At 41.7% G+C, this 18,830-nt stretch overlaps 1 protein-coding gene and 1 pseudogene across 2 annotated transcripts in view; both read right to left on the bottom strand.

Moving 5' to 3' along the window:
• LOC126726949 (E3 ubiquitin-protein ligase UPL5-like) overlaps positions 1 to 18,830 on the bottom strand; it is a 113,418-nt gene that overhangs the window by 73,169 nt on the left and 21,419 nt on the right. The window lies entirely within an intron of this gene.
• Positions 12,433 to 13,877, bottom strand: LOC126728662 (uncharacterized; annotated as a pseudogene).

The raw sequence follows: 18,830 nt of genomic DNA, 5'->3' as shown, positions 1-18,830 counted from the left end.
ACGTGACCCTTCAGCTTCATCCTCGATCCTTAGGTACCCAAAATAGCCTTCTAAAACTTTCACTATTTGTTTAGGGACAAAAGTAAAGTTTTAGTTTTAGTTTTAGTATTCTAGATAAGATACACATGTGCCACATGTGTTCCCACGTGTTAATGTCCTTTCATCTATCTTTCGCACGCTCCTGGCGCTTCGGAATCCACAATCTTGCATTTATAGTGTCAGGCGGCTGCTTGTCTCTCCATGTTCTACGATTTGATCAAGATCGTACGGTTTTCGTTTTCCCACACGGATGGGCGGGAATTTTTCCGCTCTCTTTTTCGCTCCTATAAAAGGAGAACTTAGAGCTAGCTGAGGCTCATTTTGGACACTTTGACGATCTGAGTTGAAGAACAAAACTCCCGAGGAGCACTCTTTGCGTTCATCAGTAGGTGTGTTGATTTTCCTTGTTTTTTCTTTTTCATAAGTTTCACACTTCATCCCTCAAAAGACCATGGGGAGGTATGCTAAGTTAGTGGACACTGCCAAGGCTAGGGAAAGTTTTAGGGCGCAATACAGGATCCCCAACAATGTTGAAATCCGTCATTGTGAGGAGGGTGAGTGGTTGGTCTTAAACAGACCTGCCGAGTCCGTAGTTATTCCCATGATTGCCTTTATTAAAGGTAGGATGGAACTTCCTATGGGAAGGGTAGCCCAAGACTATCTCATAAACTATAGGTTAACCCCGACCCAGTGTTCGCCCAACATCTTTAGGATCCTTAGGTGCGTAGATGCCCTAAACCGTAGGATGGGGATCAACCTTACCTGGCACAACGTAAATTAGGTATACCAATGCCAGAAAGGGGAGAAAACCAAATATTATATGAAGTGTAGGATTCCCGCAGTAAGGTTGATCTCCTGCCTGCCTAACTTGAGCAAGGGCACGGACGAGGATTTCCTCATTGTCTCGAGAGGCTGGCACGATAGAATACATTGCCCTACCAAGGAAGGGGAACCAGGTAGGGCTCCCGAGGACCGAGGTCACACTTAGGAATTTACACAACTTTTCTAGTGTTAACGTTTTCTTTCCTCTATATATTTTTTTATTAATGGTTGTTGAAGGCTAAAATTTCACAAGAAAGCCCATTCCATGAAAAGTAAAGAAGGCCTAATTCAAGCAGCAAGAAGAATCAACATTAAGGCCCAATTTATGTTCAGATTTCCAGCAAAAAGGCCATTAAAAAATCCAGCAAAATCCAGTGAAAGAACTGGGCCGGGATACCCAGAGGCTGCCAAAGGCTCGAGATCCTCGAGACGTGCAGCACAGCTAACGTGGGATTGAGACAGCTCAAAAGGGTTACCACGAAATACAATAAATGAAGAACAGATATGTCCTTCTCAAGCACCTGTGGTACAGCAAAGAACCAGAAACTTGGAGAGTGACAATTCATGAATAAAAAGCTGGTACATCGAGAAACCCAGAATGAAGAACTATAAAGGGAAGTGGCTGGGAAAACTTTCAACCCAGCAGGAATGGATTCTGCTCACTTGGGAAAAATGACAGCAAGAAGGACAGCCAAAAAGCTTAGTCTAAAAGGTAAAAAACCTTGAAAGAAGAAAGGGTGAAGGTTAGCTCTCCAAGGACGCCCCGGAATGGAAAGTCAGCAAGTGACTTTTAGAGAAACAGTATTAAAAGATGAAAACCATGAGAAAAAAAAGGAAGAGACGAGCCCCTAAGAAAATGTCACAGCACGAGCTCTGAGGGGCAACACAGAGAAATCACTAGTACCTCAGAGCCCTAGAAAACACGCTATAAAAGGAAGAGAAAACCCACGTTGAAGGGAGAGGATTTCCAGTAGGAAGAATATCAAAACAGAGTCATTAGAACTCTGTAAAATTTAAGAAAAACAGAGGAATGTCTCCCGGTATCCCAGAAACAGCCACTATAGCACATACTTGGATTCAAAAGGATTCAAACTTTGCAAGTCTTAGAGGCTTGAATAGCCATCAAAGTCTGTAATTTTTGAGCTTATTTGAACCTTGTATCACGTCTTAGTGAGCACACTTGTAATCCACAATCAAGAAAAATAATGAAATATCTCATATTGATTTGAGAATTTCTAACAATTACTTTGCATATTTCTTTACTGCTTCTGCTTCTTGCTGCTCAATACATATATATTCTTGCTTGTAAAGCTGAGTCCCTGCCCAAGCAAAGCCACTCAGACTTGAGTTCCAAATCCCACAAGTCTTGTGCAAAAGCATAAGTCTGTGAGAATTGGGGCCAGGATCCTCGTGGCTGAATCATCCTTATGAAATTCATTTACATATATGTATATGTATTAATATATATATAGTGCAGAGAACCAGAGATTCTGGGTTCTTACAGGCCTAATACATCCCGGGATCCCACGACAGTACGCCCGGGGTACCAAGTGAAGGAATTCTTTAAAATGAGGAATCGCATTTTTGCCTTGAGGAGATTTATGTGACTTGCGCACAACTTGGTTCGTAATCAGCCCCATTTAGCTGCAGTGAACCAAGCCCAGTCCACCAAAACACAACTATTTGGCCCAGGATCCTTGGGCCTGTGTGCTAAAGAAAAAAGCACTCTCACAATGGTCAATTTGGCTTCATTTGGCAGACGAATACCACACAGCTCCAGCCAAGCACTTGGTGAATTTTATAGACCTAAATAGGATCCTTAGGTCAGAAATATTCTTGCACAGAGATAGGTAACTCAAGGCGACTCACGTCATCCTCGGGTACAAACCATCCACAAAGCGCTTCCAGAGTCTAAAGAACGTAATTAAGGCCAAGGATTGTCGCTTGGCTTTAATTGATGTAACTATCCCTAGATTCCTGCTGATTAAGCCTCCTCCAGAAGGGACTCAGGACGCTTAGCTGCCCGCCCTTCTAGCCGCCAAGTTTATCTACTCCCAAAAGCCGATTCTCCCCTCGGATGAAGAAGACAAAGAGTCTACATCCGAGTCTGTTCAAGAAGTAACAAACAGGTATTTTGAAGTTTTTCACTGCTTGGACGCTCCTAGTACATCTCAAGTTCAACCTTCTACCGCCATGGGTTTTGAAAAGAAAACCCCAGACTTGCTGGCCTTACTTACAACCCATGCTGGGGGCTCCTCCCCAGCTGTGGTAGTGACCCGACCACCCACCCCAGCTACTAAGCACACATCCCCCGCTGACGCCGGGGACAAAAAGAGAAAGAGGGCCCAAGGTGGCAAGGGTACCGAGGGTACAGATGAGGGTGAGATTTCGCACTCTTCTCACCAACCCCCTGCTAAGGAATCCCGAATGGGAAAGGGGCAATCCAAAAAGCTTACATTAACCGGGACTTCCAAGGAAGTTGGAGGAGACCAACCAAGGAAGGCTTCCATCTGAAGGCCTAACTTCGCCTTAAGCTCAGGCACTCTGGTTCTAGATGATGCCAACTTAAAGGACACCACCAAGGGCAGCTCAGGCCTTGTAGCTGAGTGTCTAGAGAAAGCCTTGTGTCTACCCAAAGACATGGAGGAGTTGAGATCCTTCCGAAAGCATAAAGTCTTCCTGGCACTTAAGCAAGACCTTGCCAAGGTATGTAAACATTCTTTCTTGACCTTATGGTGTTACTCCATGCACAAGGTACAAACACTTATGTATTTGTCATCTGTGTAGTCCGTCCAGGTCGCCTTTATGGCCGAGGAGTGGGTGGACCACGCTTTGGATACAACAAGGGACGCTAAGGCCAAGCAGGAGGCCGCTGAGAGGGCCCACTCGGATGCTGAGAAAAGGTTAAAGGAAACCATTGCTTAGCTGGCCGAGGTGGAGAAGGCTCGCAGGAATGTTGAGTCTGCCCTCTCGGGCTATGAAAAGCAGGCCACTGAGGCCTTGGAAGCCTAAAAAAGGGCGGAGAATAAGATGGCTTGACTATTATAGAGCTAAAGTAGGCGAATAAATAGCTAGAGACAAAGAAGAAGGAAAAAGTTGATGCCGAGCAAGTGGCCTATGATGCTGGGATGACTAAGGCAATAGAGAGCCTAACTATCCAGCTTAGGGACGTCGCCCATGCCTTCTACTTAGAGGTGTGGAGCCAAGCTCAATCTACGGCGGGGGTTAACGCTGAGTCGGAGCTTCAGGCTCTCGACAAGGTGTATTACCCACCCACCCTACGCTTGGCCCCCACCCCTTCCCTGCCTCTAGCAGACACCAGCTTCGCCCCCCAACCTTCCTCTGCTCAGCCGAGTGATGATCCCTCTTCTGCCTCAGCCAAAGGTAAAGAAAATAAAAAGGGGTTTCCACCTCTAGTGGACGCTCCGATCATGGAGGCCAAGGAGGATGTGCCCGAGGGGGTTCCTTTGAAGAAAAAGAAAAAAGAAAAGGAGCATAAGAAGAAGGGATCCCAGGAGCAGGAGACAGCGACTTAGTTTAGTTTTTAGGATAGGAAATCCTCAGGTAAATTTTGTAATGGGCTACGTAGTTAGTGCCCCCTCTTGCCTTTCTTGTGTACTACACTCTTCTGCCTTTGAATGAAAAAGTTTAACACTAAACGTTTCTATCTATTTGTTTATCTATACATTTCTTTACTATTTACTTTGCACAAGCTCTTTTGCATAACATGTTGGTTTCCTTTAGGGAATTCAATAAAATTGGCAATCAGTACTTGTTTAAAATTGGATTCAGACTCAGGCAAACTTGTTGGCCTTATTCTAGAGGCCCGAGGAAATGCCTTTGAGGTTTATTGCCCAGTCTGTTGAAAGAAAGTTGCCCATGTCAAATTACCCTAGGCTTGTGGCCTGAGGAGCCAAACAAGGCCTAAGCTCTGTTGAACACTTAGGAAAAATTTTGTAATATTAATTTACCCTAGGCTTATGGCCCGAGGAGCTGAACAAGGCCTAGGTTCTATTTAACACTTAGGAAAAATTTTGTAATGTTAATTTACCCTAGGCTTGTAGCCCGAGGAGTCGGACAAGGCATAGGTTCTGTTTAACAATTAGGAAAAATTTTGTGATGTTAATTTACCCTAAACTTGTGGCCTGAGGAGCCAGATAAGGCCTAGATTCTGTTTAACACTTACAAAAATTTTGTGATGTTAATTTACCCTAGACTTGTGGCCCGAGGAGCCAGACAAGGCCTAAGTTCTATTTAACAATTAGGAAAAATTTTGTGATGTTAATTTACCCTAGACTTGTGGCCCGAGAAGCCAGACAAGGTCTAGGTTCTATTTAACACTTAGGAAAAATTTTGTGATGTTAACTTACCCTAGGCTTATGGCTCGAGGAGCCAGACAAGGCCTAGGTTATGTTTAACACTTAGGAAAAAATTTGTAATGTTAATTTACCCTAGGCTTGTGGCCCGAGGAGCCAGACAAGGCCTAGATTCTATTTAACAACAACACATTCACAACAAGATATAACCTGACAAGACATGAATAGCAACAGATATTATTAGTAATAATAACGCCATAGATTGTTTACATTCCATGGACGAGGGATTACATTTTCATCCAAATCTTCTAAATGGTAGGACCTAATGCCAGCAATTGAAGTGATTCTATATGGCCCTTCCCAGTTGGGACCTAACTTGCCCTAAGTAGGGTTCTTAGCCGTCCCCACCACCTTTCTCTAGACCAAGTCTCCCGAGGCCAGGGGTCTAGTTTTGACTCCCTTGTTATATGGTTGCTTAAGCTTCTGTTGGTAGTAAGCCAACTTTACCATCACTACTTCTCGTCTTTCCTCGGCTAGATCCAAGCTGTGTAGAAGTGAATTATGGTTCTCTTCTACGTTGAATTGATCCGTTCTTAAAGTGGGGAATTTGGATTCAAGTGGGATTACTGCTTTTAACCCATAGGTCATTGAAAATGGGGTCTCTCCCGTCAATCTTCGAGGTGTAGTGCAATAGGTCCATAACATGTGGGGTGGCTTATCCACCCATCTTCCCTTAGCATCATCTAGCTTTTTCTTCAACTAGACCACTATAAATTTATTGGTGGCCTCAGCCTACCTATTACCCTGAGGATAGACGGGTGTAGAATACCCATTCCTAATCCCCAGCTCCCTGCAGTATCTCCAGAAGGCTTTACTGTCAAATTGGAGATCATTATCTAAGATCAGTGTGTGTGGCACCCTAAACCTGGTGACAATATTCTTCCAAATGAATTTTTTGGCATCCACGTCCCTGATGTTGGAGAGGGGCTCGACTTCCACCCATTTGGTAAAGTAGTTCGTGCCGATGAAGAGCCATATTCGATTCCCTATGGCTCGAGGAAAGGGTCCTGCTATATACAGGCCCTACTGAGCGGACGACCAGGGGCTAGACAAAGGATTCAAGATTCCTCTTGGCTGATGGATATTCGGGGCATACCTCTGACATTGGTCACACCTCTTTACATAATCCTGAGAGGTATGTCGCATGCTGGGCCACCAGTACCCCTCGGTGAGGGCTTTGTGTGCTAGAGACCTTCCTCTGGTATGGCTCCCACAAATGCCCTTATGAAACTCTTCTAATAGGGGTTCCACAGCTTCTGGGTGTACGCACAGTAGATATGGCCCTGAGTAAGAGCATTTGTATAACTTCTGCTTCTCAGACAGCCAATAGCGAGGGGCAACTCTGTGTACCTTCTCTGCTTCGAGCTTGTCTTCAAGCAAGGATCCCCTCTTTAAAAAGGTTACTATAGGATCCATCCAGCTCAGCCCCATATGGAGGTTGCACACCCCGTCAAAGGTACCCTAGTGAGACTTGAGTTATCCATCTTTTCAAGGACAACAACCCAAGGGAGACTTGACTTTAGCGAAGTGGCCAACATTGCAAGAGAATCTGCGTGAGAATTCTGCCTCCTCGGGATTTGCTCTAAAACAAAACCCATGAAATGAGCTTAGGCACTCTGCACTTTAGCAAGGTACCTCTGCATCCTTTCATCTCGAGCTTCAAAGCACCATTGACTTGGCCCACGATCAACCTAGAATCCGAGTATAACTTCACTGTTTCTCCTCCAAGTAGTCGAACCATGTTTATTCCTGCTAGTAAGGCCTCATATTCAACCTCATTGTTGGTGGTCGAGAATCCTAGTCGTAACGACTTCTCCATTATCAATTTCTCGGGGGTGATTAACACAACCCCTACTCCCGCTCCCTTTCGGTTGGAAGCTCTATCCGTATAGACTTTCCATGAGGGGGCAACAATGGCCAACAAAACCAACATACCTATGACTGCACTTTCAGCAAATTCTACTATAAATTCTGCTAAAACTTATCTTTTTACGGAAGTCCAGGGCATGTACTTGACATTTTAGGCTCCCAACTTGGTCCCTTATTTAGCAATCCTGTCAGTGTAATTGAATTTCCTTAGTAGGGCTGGCAAGTGGAGCTGAGTAAGCACCACCAAGGTATGAGCTTGGAAATAATGAGAAAGTTTCCTAGTGGCATGCACGATGGCCAATACTGCTTTTTCCAAGGGAAGATAGTGCATCTCAACCTCTTGCAAGGATTTGCTGACATAATAGATGGGTCTCTGGACTCTGTCCTAGTTCTTAACTAGGACAAAGCTGATAGTGTGCTTGGTGACTGCTAGGTATGCATACAATACTTCTTTCTTATCAAGTCGGGAAAGTATCGGTGGATTGGATAAGTACCGTTTGAGGTTCTCAAAAGCCGTAACACACTCCTCGGTCCACTGAAAATCCTTCCACTTATGCAGCAATTGGAAGAAAGGACGACACATGTCTGCTGACCGAGAGATGAACCTGTTCAAGGCTGCTGCCATCCTAGTCAACCTCTGCACCTCCTTAGGGTTTCGAGGAGGGTGCAAGCCATTAATAGCCATAATCTGTTTCGGATTGATTTCGATTCCACGGTGGGTTATCATGTACCCTAGGAACTTGCCCGACTCGACCCCAAAAGAACACTTGGCTGCGTTTAGGCATAGTTTATGTTTTCTCAATGTTGAGAAAGTTTCTCCCAAATCGGCCAGATGTTCTTCTACCTTCTTGCTCTTAACTACCATATCATCAATGTATGCTTCCATGTTTTGTCCAATCTGTCCTCCAAACATCCGTGTTACCATTCTCTGATAGGTGGATCCTGCATTTTTTAGGCTGAAGGGCATTACTCGATAATGATAGTTTCCATTGGGGGTGCGAAAGGCTGTCCTCTCCTGGTTGGGCAATGACAGAGGTATCTGGGGGTAACCTTAAAAGGCATCCAGAAAACTCATCTAAGGATGCCCTACCGTTGCATCAACCAATTAGTCAATTCTAGGGATTGGGAAGGGGTCTTTTGGGCAGGCTTTGTTCAAGTCCGTAAAATCCACACACACTCGCCACTTCCCATTTTTCTTTTTAACCACTACCGTATTGGCCAGCCACACGGGATAAAAAAATTTCCTTGATGGCTCCAGCCTACTTCAACTTATCCACCTTTGTCCTGATTGCCTCGGCGTGATCTTTGGATGATCGTCGAGGAGGCTGCTTTCACGGCACTACCTCGGGACTCATGTTCAAGTGGTGACAAGCTAACCCGAGGTCAATCCCTAGAACATCATACGCATCCCATGCAAACACATCAACATTCTCCTTTAGGATCTCCACCAACTCAGCCTTTTCCTCCGATGACAATCGTGAGCCTATTTGAAAATACTACTCCCATTCCAGCCCTATCATTACCTTTTCCAACTCCTCGGATGGTTCTCCCGATATCTCAATCTGCTACCCATCTGCAGCCCCCTTTGATTGCTATTGGATTGCATCTTTATTCACCGCGGCAGGACCTGATGACTACTACGTAACTGCTGACACCAGGCACTGCCTTGCCATGGCCTGATCACCTACCAGCTCTCCCACTCTCCCGGGTACTTGAACTTTGTTCGGGGGCCTTTTTCGGATTCCCTGTCACGTGTGGTCCATTGGAGGGATGACCTTATTAGGCCCAGGTTCTTTTTGGGGAGTTGCGTCCGGAACTCAACATTGGGTCACGTGGTCCAACGGCTACTGGCGTATTTTTTAAGCCTATAAAATCATTAAAGCCAAAGTCTAAGAATCGCAATAATGGTTGAATAAATATGTAATATGCATTTGATATGATAGCTTTGATTAGTAATTGTAATAATAGTTGAAATATAGTATTTATTTAGATGTAAAGTAATCATGTACTTAATGATGTAAATTTAAAGATATGGAAGCAAAGTCACTTATCTCTAATGGTTTGTAGCCCAGCTATGTAGCATCAGTGAGCTGATGGGATTCCAACATAATGCCAGCTGTAGAGGCTAGTTAAGTTTGCCTCTCTTATCATGCATTTAAATGAGTTTAAGCCTTGGTTAATAGTTGTAATAGTAGTTGGAATAAAGTAATATGTATTTAAATGTGAAAGAATCATATACTCAATAATGTAAATTTAAAGATAAGGAAGCAAGGTCACTTATCACTGATGGTTTGCAACCCAACTATGTAGCATCAGTGAGCTGATGGGATTCCAGCAGAATGCCAGCGGTAGAGACTAGTTTATCATGGATTTAAGTGAGTTTAAGCCTTGGTTAATAGTTTGAATAGTAGTTGGAATAAAGTAATATGTATTTAAATGCGAAATAATCATATACTCAATGATATAAATTTCAAGATAAGGAAGCACGGTCACTTATCTTTGTATGGTTTGTAGCCCAACTGTACAGCTTCTGTGAGTTGATAATATCCCAACAAAGTGACTCCAGTGGTAGAGAGGCAGTTTGCCATGATAACTTTGTGATTGAAGGGGAAAAATGGGTGCAACTAAAGGAAAAGAGAGTATGCTCAGCAGTGTGTAGGGGCTAGTTAAGCTTGCCCCTCTTATCATGCACTTAAATGAGTTCCCCTTTAACAATGCTCTTTTAATTGTTGTGAAGTTATGAATAGAGTTGCCTTCCATGAGAAGGGCTTTTGTATGGAGTATATGTGCCTTCTAAGAGAAGGGATTTATGTAAGAAGTAGTTGTGCCTTGTAAGAGAAGGGCTTTGATATAAGATCTTGGTGCCTTCTAGGCGAAGGGCTTTAGTAATAGAAGTTCATGCCTTCCATGAGAAGGGCTTTTAGTATGAGTGTTTGGAATCTCTTGAGAAGTGTGGAGATGGTAAAGATATAGATGTTTTATGGGATGTAGTATTTGTAATATGTATGATATATGGAAGTATGAGAGATATGGTGGTTAAAGATAGTAAAAATATGAGATTATAACTATTAGAGAAGTTGTAGAGATTGCTTTCCAAGAGGAAAGATTTTGTAAGAAAAGAGCATAGAGATGTGTTCATAGGTAGCAAAACACTAGAATTTCAAAGCGAAAGAGTATGAGAATGGAGCTTAGAAGAGTTGTGGTGTGTTATATGTAATGGTGTTGTAAGTATGTATGAGATTGTGTAAGCGAGGTGAAGAAAGAGATGTTTAGAGATATGGGCAACAAGATATATGTATTTTTAGAATATGGAGAGTGAGATGATGAGTATAAGAGAGTAATAGTATTGTAGTGTGTTTAGCAAAACTGCTAGGATGTATGAGAGCTTATGAAGGTATTTATGAGCTAAGGGCTGAAGAATTTAGTTCCTAATTTGAAAACTAAAAACTTAGAAGCTCAGTACTTCATTAAGAGCTTCAGAAGATAATTCAAGGGAGAAAGAATAAGGAAGCTTATGAGAGAGTTGTTCCCCATTGGTGTCCCCCTTGAGGTGTTGATGAGGGTTCCATTTAGCTGAGTTTAAAGGGGTATTTTAGCAAATAATATCAGCCAAAATCTGTCCCAAATAGCAATAAATCTTTAGAAAATCCATCTTAAGATTTGGCCAAAAATGGTATGTTTAGCTTTAAGATATTCTTGCTATTTCGGGTAAGAGTTGCTGGGGAAAATGTAATAGAAAAGGAATGTATTTTAGCAAGAGAAAGGTAGTTTCAATAGTTGGTTTTGGTTTTAGCCAAATGTGAAAAAATCAATGATGTTGAGGCTGATGGGTTAGCTGTCACAGCTATTCTGAAAAGGTTGTCCCAGCTATCAGGAAAAGCTGTGGCAGCTATCATGAAAAAGTTGTCCCAGCTGTCAGGAAAAGCTGTGATAGCTATCATGAAAAAATTGTCCTAGTTGTTAGGAAAAGCTGTTTGCTTTGGGCAGAAGCCAATGAGGTTAGATGGGTGATTTTAGACTGCTGAAGAGGACATTAAACATTTATTGGATGAATTTGGCTGAAAAATGGTAAGATCTCTTTGAAGGGTATCTTTCTATTTTGGGTATAATAGCTGGTTGCTGGGATTTCAGCATTAAATGGTTGATGATATCACTTCCAGCCAGCTGTCAAGTGCTGAATGCACTGCTGGGGTTCAGCTGGAAATGTTTCCTTTTCGAGTGTTTGTGTTTTTAGTCCAAGGTTCCATTACAACACATTTCTAGAAAGTAATAGAAGGATTGGTTGAAGGCTAAGGAAGCTTTAGAGATTTGGTCAAGGTCTCAGTGGGTTGTGACATAATCTTGATGAGCAAGAAGAGTATTTAATGCTCTGCTCTAGCAGCTGGCAGAGACATATATGGTCTGATTGTAGCAGACAGCAGCTAGGTATAAAAGATATCATGAATATTTTGTATGTAATTGGAGATAAAAGATAGCCAATCAGATTAGGCCATGTGTTTGAGTTGGATTATAGCTGAAAGAAGTAATGAGATTTATGTAGAATAGTATAATGAAGTTTCTAAATTTGTATAGCAACGGATGGGGATTGAATGAACAGTTATCTTCCCAGCAGTTAAATGGCTGGGGATATTGAGCATTTGTCACATGATGAATATTAAGTTTTAGGAAAAGAGCAATGGGGAATTTCATCATTTTAAGTACTACGTGATAAGAGATGCTTACCATATGTTACCCGCTATAGACGGACTCATCAGAGTTTAGGGAGTTGGAGAAGACACGCCAAGCAATATGTTTCTTTTACCAACTTTAAACCGCTGGAGCTTTACTGAACATACCTCTTGGCCTTCCAAACCACGACTCCCAAAGTTTCCCCAAAGAAACTTATGAGCTTGGGTCATAAGCCGAAGATGAGATGATGTACCTCAGGTTTTGTTGTTATTTTGTGTAAATATGGGCTCTTGTTGAAGAAGCCGCTTGTCATGAGTGTAAGAGAGGTAATATGGGCTGTGAGCTTTGATTCATTGCTTAAGCCCAATCCATATGTTGATGTTGATAATGTCATGGGGTTATGATCCCAATTGATGAAGAGGAAACGTGGACCATGAATCCGCCTCTTGAAGTAAGGATCTTGCGGGCCATGGGAGTCCAATCCATGTAGTTGAATGAGATATGAGCTTATTTTGGGTTTTAAATAGATTTACCCAAAAAACCAATAATATGTTGATGTGGCATGGGGTGCCAATGAAGTAATGCCACGTGGGCCGAAAAAACAATCCTCAACAACCTTTAGATATAAGGTTGAGGGTACTGCTCCCATGGCGTGAAGCTAGGGTTTGCTGAGGATTATAGTGTACAGGGAGAACGCTTCCACCACTATAAAATTAACCTGGACCTCCACGTCACCGACCTGTATGAGAAGTTTGATCATTCTTTGAGGAACCACCATTTTGTCGTCGAAGTCCATCAGCGGAGAATCACACGCATCCAGGTCCTCGGGCCTCAAGTTTAGTCCCCAGTATAAATCTAGGTACATTATCTCAGCTCCGCTTCCCTATACCCTCCTGACATCATAGCCCCCAATCCTTACAGTAACCACCAGGGCATCATCATCTGGTTGGAGGGTTCCCTGTTTGTCCTTCTCGGTAAAGCTCAGGTTAGGGGGGACCATCACCCTTGCTCTTTTGTGAGTCTGATCTCTGGCCTCCAGGTCAGAGCCTCCCACCACGGACATGACTCTGGAACTTGGCATAACGTCACCCCCTGGCCTGGCTAAAATCACATTAATAGTGCCCGATGCTGGTCGAGGAGTGTTGTTTCCATGCATCACATTCCCCGAGTGTCCGGCCTGTTCTGTAGGCTGATGCAGGAAGTAATTGAGTTTTCCTGCTCTTGCCAACTAGTTGAGGTGATCACGCAGAGTCCTGCAGTCCTCCGTGGTGTACCCTTTGTCCTGATGGTAGTGGTAATAGAGGCTTAGGTTTCTCTTGGACGAATCCCCACCCATCCTGTTGGGCCGCTTAAAGAATGGCTCGTTTTTTATCTTCTCCAGTATCTGGTACACTGGCTCCTTGAATAGTGAATTGACCATTTGAACCCCCGTGGATGTTGTATGACTAGGAAAGTCTCTTGGGGGCTGGTCATTATGGTACCCTCCTCCCCGAGCGTCCCTCTTCTCGGGGAACACTTTAACTTTCCCTTTTCCCTACATCCAGTCCTCTTCTAACCTCTTGTACTTGTCAATGCGATCCATGAGCTGGCACATGTTCAAGCAGACTTCATTGTTAGTGACTTCCTCAAGTCATGCTCAGTCGGAAGGCCCACCTTGAAGGTCCTCACTACCATATCCTCAAAATCTTCATCCACCTCATTGTACATTTCCTAATACCGGTCTAAGTAGGTCTTGAGGGTCTTCCCCTCCCTCATGGCCATAGACAGCAAAGAATCCACTAGCCTGGGGACTCTACTACAGGTTATGAATCTAGTACCGAATTCCCTTGTCAGCTCTTCAAAGGATCCAACTGACCCTTCCTCTAATGCATCAAACGAACGCATGGTGACAAGCCCGAGGCTGGAAGGGAACACCTTGCACATGAGGGCCTCGTTGCTGGCATGGATAGCCATTTTCTGATTAAAGTGGCTGACATGCTCCACGGGATTAGTCCTTCCTTTATAAATGGTGAACGTTGACCAGGAAAAACAGTGAGGGAGCTTAGCCTTGTTAATCCTCTTAACAAAAGGGGACTTAGAAATCTACTGTAGGGCTTTACTCATAACATCATTTCCCTTGGTGTGATGAGAAGTCCCCTTTTCACGTTTGCTGTTGCTTTTCTCCAACTTGTCCTGGCGTGAGGAGGTTGAGTAGGTCTCGCTAGGTGGAGTTCTGGACCTATGCCAGTATGAGCGATCACAGCTCTCCCTTAAGCCCTCACTTAATACGGAAGATGGGCTCATCCTATCACGCCTTCTACACCTCAACTTCCTACATAAATGATCAACCTCCCGCTGCAACGCTAGTGTCTCCTGTTCATGTAAAACATGACTTTTGGACTTGGGACGATTTCGCTCAATACGTTCATTGTGATGAGACTTCACCACAACATTTGGGGTATGTTACCTGTCTCTCCTACGCTCTAAGTTAACGAAAGGGTTCTCCTTCTAAGAGCCAACCGACTCCTCCCTATCCTAGCTAACATTAGCCATAAGTGCTTAGGACAGATCCTTCACAGCTTGTTGTTCCCACAGACGGTGCCAATTGTAAGGACCAAAAAGTTTGTTGAGGCAAGCCCACTTAGAGTAATGAGTCGTATCCTTCAAACTTGGCCCAAATCAATAAAATTTGTAAGAGATGAGAAAGAACAACAATAGTGAGCTCCGCCCGAGGACAGTTGTGGGGAAGAATTAGATTTGCATTCAGAAGTAAATGAGCATCAAGCTTTACACAAAGGCTCCCGAAGAGGCAGGCTTCATATAGAAAGTGATACAGTTTCGCTTTCTTCTTTGTTGCACTCCTCTCTATTTCCTTTTCTCTCTCCTCTTTTTTTTTTCCCTCTCCTTTTCAATGCTCTTTCCTTTCATTATATAGCCTCCTTCCCTTGCATCTTCACCATCCATTTCTACCTAACCCCTCTCCTTTTCCGACACTTGTTTCCTTTCACATCTGAAGAAGATGGTGGTAGGAATCTGCTTAGCTATGGCTTGCACTGTTCAGGTCACTTCCTCATTAATGCGGCTGATAAAGCTATTGTCTTCCAATTAATGCGGATGCAATAGGCTACACCAGGCCTAAAGCTCCCTACTGCTCACTATCTTCCACTCTCTTTAGATCCTTACTTCCCCTCAGAATGTCTCAGAATACCATGATTCATTTCTTCCCCTCCTCGAACGGCTTCTTCCCTTGGACCCGTGACTTACAGCACCTTCACGTCATTACTGCAACCCTTCATCTTCATCCTCAGTCCTCAGGCCCATAACGCAACCCTTCAGCTTCATCCTCGATCCTTGGTCCAGTAACATAACCCTTCATATGATCAAAAGTGAAGGTCTTCCACTTGTCGTAATACTCCCAAATTCTATACCAACTGGTGGATGTCCTGCACGATGCGCGTGTTCGCTATTAGTTATTTTATAATACTCATATATGTTATAATGTTTGGAAAATTAATTTCGATTATGTATTATATGTCACTAAAATAATGATTGAAAAAAAAATTGTAACACAATATATCCATAAGTAACCATAATTAATTAGACTCTAAAAATGCTACTATATGTGCCCTTTTTTGTTTGATTAAGTGTACATGTATATTTAGTTCTAACATTTGACGTTTCCAATATAATTTTTTTTTTATTTCCTTTTTTTTCTTTTTTTAGAAGTATTTATTTTTTTTAAAGAAAACACATAAACTTTTGAAGGCTAAACATCTAAGATTTAAGGTTTATAATTTCTAATTCACAAAACTAAATATACATGCCAAGAGATTAAAAATAAAACAATAATTGAACAGAGGAATCTAAACTTACACTATTTCATATCTCATGTTTAATTTTACTTACATCTGAATACTTTAATCACTTACAAGGATTAAATACTTTCCAAAAATATAAAGAAAGACAAAAAACACATACTTTTTAGAAACCCCATATGTTGTTAAAGTATTGTATCAAGCTTTGATAGTGTTGTTAAGAAGTTTAGATCATATGCACCTAAAACCAAAGCCAATTTCATACTCTTTTTGACACTAATCTCACTCTTTGTCTCTCTATCTCTCTAGTCTTACTTTTCTTTTGGCCTTTTGATATTTTGTGATATTGGAATATATAAAAGAACATGAAAACTAACATTGAATAGAGAAAACCTTTCTTTTTTTAAATTAATGAAATTAAAAGTGGAAGAGTTCAAAAAGTTGGAAAAGGGAGTAGAACCAAATCTTTTAATTTTCTGCATTTATGGCTTAAACTAATCATTGATAAGAAGATGGGAGGTGAAAGGCTAAATGAAAAGTACTCATACAAAGCGCCACATGGCAGGACCTCATGCACTCCGCATGAGGTCTCTACTCTTATATATATATATATATATATATATATATTGATTGATGATATGTTTTGTGTGTTTTTGGTCAGTATTTTGCACTGCATCTCGGCCAACATTGAGAAATGTAGACACAAAAGTATGTCTTCTTGTATGGAGAAGTTGTTGAATGAATACTTGTGGAACACTATCTTCACCACTTATGTGAAAATATTCAGCTATTATACTCTTGGGGCTCTTTGTGTGGTTCCCTATGGTGATCAAATTCAAGAGGAAACAATTACTGAATTGATTAAAGATAAAGGAAAAAAAAAAAAAAAAACAGGGTTGTTTCTAGATAACCCCAACCTCCAATTAGATCATTTGGCTAAAACTATCTGTTGTATCATTTATTAAAGTTACCAACTGATTGGACAATCCACCATTAATACAACTACAAGTATAGAAACACCCTCCTATCTACCTACTCTCTACATGTGCTATTTACAATCCACCGCAGAGAAAGAATGCGAAATGGAGGATTTGGATCTCCCTCTTTATGTTTCTAACAGAAACATCTAGGGTTCAATTCTCTCTCCTAATTATAGTACTACAAAAGACAAATTAATGTAGGGACGGGCCTAAGGGGGCCCGGGCCCCCTGGCCCAAAGAAAAAGAAAATTTAGGCTTCACCCAAAGGAAAAAAAAAATTATCAGTTATATATTTTTATTTCTAGAGTTGCGCTTCCCTCTTTCAAAAACTTAGACCCCCTCCCTTTTAATTAGCCTAGCTCAACTAGCAACTACTCAATTCAAAAACTTAACAAAAACAAAACTTTAAAATAAAAGATAAAAATCCTATTCAGCCTAGTATTAGAGTACTAGTATTAAGTGTTCTAAATGCTAAGTGGTTGTTTGGTAATGTTGTTCTAGTAACGTTGTTTGTATTTTTTAGAAATTCGTGTGGGTGAAAAAGTGTGAAAATACATGTAATGTTGTTTAAACACTGAAAACTGTTGCTCAAAACACCCTACTAAACAGTCCCTAAATATTTATTATTTAAAACACCAAATATCGAAAACACTATGGTACAAGACATTTTAAATGCTATATTAAAATAGAAAAAGTAATTTTTGGTTTGTGAAAATAATTTTTTTTGCAATAGCTAATGCTTTTAAGAAACAATATTTTTTTTTTTTTTGTTTTGTCATTGTTAATAGATGATTGCATCTTATTGTATTAAGAAACAATGATTTTGTGCATTTATCTTGGTTGATAGTTTGTTAATACTATATGAATACCTATTTAGTTTTTTTTTTTCTTATACTTAGGTCCCCCTAGTTTGAAATCCTAAGTACGCCTTGTTTTTGGTTTTTTTTTTTTTTTGGTAAAGGGGATAAAAATAAAGAAAACTACACCAGCAAAGGGCCAGTAGGATAGCGCCTACTTAAAAATAACCCAGACAAGTCATGGTTGAAAACAGGGAGGAACACCACAGGGGGATACTCAAAAATGCAGAAAACTTCATCTTGTTTCACACCCTTTCTTACGAGAGAGTCAGCGCATCTATTAGCTTCACGGTAACAATGGCTGAACTAAATCTGTGGAATCTGAATTGCCAGTTGCATATAGTCATCCAGGAGGGGAGAAATAATTGGATTTGTCTGAGTGGGATTTTTAAGAACATCTATTATGGCTTTTGCATCCAACTCTACTCCAACGGCTTGGAATTTTTTGTTCACACAGATGGTAAGGCCATCCCTTAAAGCCCATAACTCCACGTCAAAGCTCGAATTAACACCAATCCTTCTTGAAAAGCCTATCACCCAATTACTGGATTCATCTCTGATCACACCTCCTCCACTAGCTAAACCCGAGTTGCCTAAGGAGGACCCATCCGTGTTTAGTTTTCTCTAATCACTTCTTGGCCTCTCCCATCTAATATTCTTCATTGCAAAACTGTTGGCTTTCTTCCAATCCATGGCACACCAGAAGAAGTCACTGGCTTAACTAATTATATGGTCAGCCAAATTTGGGTTGGGATTACCATCTTGGAAAATTGCTTTGTTCCTTTGCTTCCATATCATCCAAATGGCAAAAAGGAAGACTATGTACTAGGGAGGTTTACGGGGGTAGAAACATTGATCATTCCTTGCATTCATAGATAGCCAAGTATAAAGATCACGTGTGAAAAAAATTCCTATTTGCCTCAGAAATGCAAAGCTGCTTCCAAAGATCCTTGCTACCTCCGCAATCTCGAAGTAAGTGAATAGTAGTTTCCGGTTCATCGTGACATCGAGGACAAGAAGGGTCAGAACTGATTCCTCTTGATGCTAAACAATCTTTAACACCAATACTATTATGAAAACATTTCAAAACAAAGAATTGAATTCTTTGGAGGATTTTTATTTTCCAAATCCAATGCCCCCTAAACTCGTGGTTGACATTCCCCGAAGTTGCCAACTTATAAGTGCTTTTCAGATCAAAATTCCCATGGGTATTTGCTGCCCACGACATTCTATCCTCACTCCAAGCAGCAATGGCGTAGGGAGTAGCTTGATATTCAGAGGAAGATCAAAGGAAAGTTCCGACCAATTCCACCCATTTGCCGCTGTCACTTCCTTCACTTTCAGATTACCTTCCTCCCTGTTCAAAGGACCCTACACTAAATCTCTGATAGGACCTTGTGGAGACCAATTATCCGTCCAGAACCT

The sequence above is a fragment of the Quercus robur genome, chromosome 5 (assembly GCF_932294415.1).
Source record: "Quercus robur chromosome 5, dhQueRobu3.1, whole genome shotgun sequence".
NCBI classification, from domain to species: Eukaryota; Viridiplantae; Streptophyta; class Magnoliopsida; order Fagales; family Fagaceae; genus Quercus; species Quercus robur.
Note: the sequence above shows the minus strand (reverse complement) of the source record. Positions and strands in the feature narration are given on the sequence as shown.